At 41.7% G+C, this 3,663-nt stretch overlaps 1 non-coding gene across 1 annotated transcript; it reads right to left on the bottom strand.

The window, feature by feature from the left end:
- Window positions 1–1,288: 1,288 nt before the first annotated feature.
- Window positions 1,289–1,360, bottom strand: SARC_30098. The gene has a single exon. It is a non-coding gene; the product is annotated as a tRNA-Pro (tRNA).
- Between the last annotated feature and the right edge of the window lie 2,303 nt (window positions 1,361–3,663).

Genomic DNA, 3,663 nt, shown 5'->3' with positions numbered 1-3,663 from the left:
GGTGGTGTGTGTGTGTGTATAGTATATATATATATATATATATATATATATATATATATATATATCAAAAGTTCACCTTTAAATGCATTTGTGTGTGCACGCACGAACCTCTGTATAGTGTATTCAGCACATGAGATCGCATCATTCATAAGTCACTGCTTTTTGGACGAGTCAACGCTACTAAATGAGTTGCACATCCTAACCCTGTAAAACATATATGTTCTGTTGCTTATCGACAGTGTATGTGAATAGTTTGTGGCCACCATAACTGTGTAGGTCACGTTGACTGCAAATTTGCAATGTACCCATATGATGTGATTGAATCGCACCTACTACGTCATAGCTACCATATTGCGTTCAAACACCTCGAACATCTGTATCGATTAACACCGCAAAAGTTAGTCATGAGCTCAAAGCAACTAAAATACGGTCTATCTACATATATACAAGCAAAGACGTGGTAAACAACCTACAAACGCACGACTCGGCTATACCTTCTGCAAGGCTTCCTCCTGCTTCTTGAACATCTTATGCTCAGTTTGCATCATGTTTGCTGATGTTTATTTGCACTATGTCCACTATATCTATGATTACTCTGGTGTATGTGCGTGTGCTTCGAACGATTGCACGTTTATATGATACTCTACTAGTTCATATAGTTATACACGACATGTTCTATATTACCAAACACTATTTAGATATCTATTAACATCCAGCTATCGACCTCAGATCACAAACTGCTCCATTCTGATTTGCCCGCGTATTCTGTTGGGCCATCCACTGCTTTTTTGGACTTTCAGAGCTTTGAAATTTGAACCTAGAAAGAAAGAAACCGAAGTTCGGCATCTAATAGTGTTCTTCAAATGTATATCAACATCATATGTACCCAAAATAAACCAAAATCGCGTTTCTACATATTATTAGCCTTCTGAAAATTGAATAATTTCTCTCTCACACACGCGTCATATAAAGTGATGTGCTACCAATACGCCGAGCCACACAGAGTGGGACCGTCTTCTTTGATGTTTCTATTTGCTAACATAATTCATGGTAGGTTGTACTACTGCTTGTTAAAACTGTATCCTAAAATTGTCACACAGATGTTCCTCAACTGTTCCAGTGTGCTCCAGAATTTGCTGAACCTATCACACAAGACTCGCAACTCACTACATAGACACTATCCATCTGATCATTCTAGTAGTTGTGGCTGATTAGGTGTGTATTAACGTATGTCCTTTATTTGTTTGTATGACATCTTATATAAAAATAGAAGCAAAAAAAAAGATACGGCGAAATCCACGAATCGAACGTGAGGCCTGCCGCACCCAAAGCGGCAATCATACCACTAGACCAATTTCACTATGAATATGGTATATATTTTCATTTATAGATATAATGAATAATGATCTAAAAACAAAAAATGTCCCTTACCTGCAGGTGAGGAGTTCCAACGATAATATATATAAATAATATCTACGTAATCGTCACCTCGTGGTTCTAATTTAGCATGTCTTATCTAGCCTCGTGGTTCTATTTCAGCATGTCTTATCTACGATATATATGAACGATAATCCTAAACCCTATAGCGATATCGCACCTTTTGACGACATGAAAGTGACTGACTGACTACTGGTTGTGCTAGAACTCGCCTGATTGCTTTTAATGGTTGTCTTTATCATTAAGAGCGAATGAGCAAACAAGGTTGGACACATTCGTGCAGCGACAGGTGTATAATCGAAATTTGAACCAACTATGGTAAACAGATTATCGCATTTATGTCGCAGGATACAATTGTATTAAATTATGTCGCCCTTGGATGTTAGATGGACGATACACGATAAGCTTTGCGACACTTAATGGCAGCCGTGCTTCACAAAATTCACCTGTAGAATGTGGCTTTCTCCAGACTAACAATAACCAGGTAGATATTATGGACCGTCAAAATCAGTAAGTGATGTCCTTTTCAGGTCTAAATCTTCTCTTTTAAAATCGGCAATAAATGTAGAAGTTCTGTTTTTTTTGCAATTTTTAACGACATTCTGCACACATCCGATATGATCTGACAATTAAGTCCAAATTGCTTGGAAATATTTTCTTTTCACACATCAAGTAAGCAACTTACGCAGAACTGTCGATGCCTAATATTTACATACGTGATCAAAAATTGATGTAGAAATGTATGCATTGTGTACCAGAAAGTATTCATGAGCCATTTAGTGATGATTGCCGGGGCAGAAGACGATGTAAACAACCTATCTTCGTACGTACACTCCATAGCAGGATACTTCTGGAGAAGGGAAGGCTTATGGCGACGTATTGCCAGTTGCCAGTTGACCTTAGTGAAAACGTTTGGGGTTTTCGGTTTGGAGTCGGCGAGTCATATCACGAAGGTGCATATAACGATCGTATGAGAGTCTGTGATACGCAACACACGAGAATGGGCATGCTAGTGCTTGGGGAAATCGATCCTCCGGCTGAGGAATCAATCCCCGTAACGGATAGTCACTTCCCTGTGCTCTGATGACGAAGGCCCATACTGTACCCCCCAGGTACTGTGTAAGCTGATCAGCCGTGAGTAAGCCTGTAAATTTCAGGATGGTACTCGGGTTAGTTGCTCGAGTTCGAGGTATTTTGCGATTAATGATGATGCGCACATATTGCAATATGAGTGCATACAGTCTAGCAGTAAATCTGGGTAGGTCATCACGGAGGATGACATGAGGGGGCGCTACGGCCATGATTCTTAGTCCATAGTTGAGGCGTGCTTGTGTGAAGGTTTTGAATATAATGAGTTTAGCATAGGGATACAGCTGGGCGCCGGCGTGGAACCCAAATCGCGCGGAGAGGCGAAATATGATTTGGATTCCGGCGAGCAGCGTCTCATAGAGGGCTCTAACTGAGCATGATGCATTCTCAATTGAACGGTAGACCTAGGTATTTGTATAGCTTCACCACTGATATGTTTCCCAAGTCCGAGTCCGGTGGTCGGTATGTGGGTTCTGTAAGAATGCAGGCGTAGATTGAAAGTCATGCCCAATCATGACAAATATTCATGAGGATTCGTATGATACCTATCCTGGCGTGGTCAGAATTGGCGATGCATTGCGATAGAGGCGATCTAGTTCACACTTCAGGTGGAATTGTTGCATACGTTGAATAGCAGTGGCATAATAGGAGAGCCTTGTGGCAGGCATCGATGGCGCACGAAGAGGATGCCCGTCGTGCCTTGGTACAGTACTCGCGTGGTGTTGTGTGTTGGAAATAAATATTCACACATCTTGATGATCATGGGTGGTACCCCTCGTTTCTGAAGTAACTGGGTTAAGCGCGTGTGATTGACACGATCATACGCTTGTTCAAGGTCCAGATATATCAGAATGTGGCGATTCGACGGTTTCGCGCCCGAATACGGAGTGCAATGCGTTCGTGCAGTGTGAGTGTATGGCCAAGCGCTGAGTATTGTAGCTGGTAGCCAGATTGTGTGCGTGAAAATGCAAATGCTGTGTGCGTGCGAAAGGTGCATATAACGGCAAGTTCGAACACTTGGCGGAAATTTTGTGTAAGCTGAAACTGGCGATTCCGGGGCTGAAACCTTGAGGATGGGGACCGCCAGGAGATACTTCCAAGTAGCAGGGTAATCGCCATTGTATATCCTTTCATGAA

This window comes from Sphaeroforma arctica, assembly GCF_001186125.1.
Source record: "Sphaeroforma arctica JP610 unplaced genomic scaffold supercont1.278, whole genome shotgun sequence".
NCBI lineage: Eukaryota > Ichthyosporea > Ichthyophonida > Sphaeroforma > Sphaeroforma arctica.
Note: the sequence above shows the minus strand (reverse complement) of the source record. Positions and strands in the feature narration are given on the sequence as shown.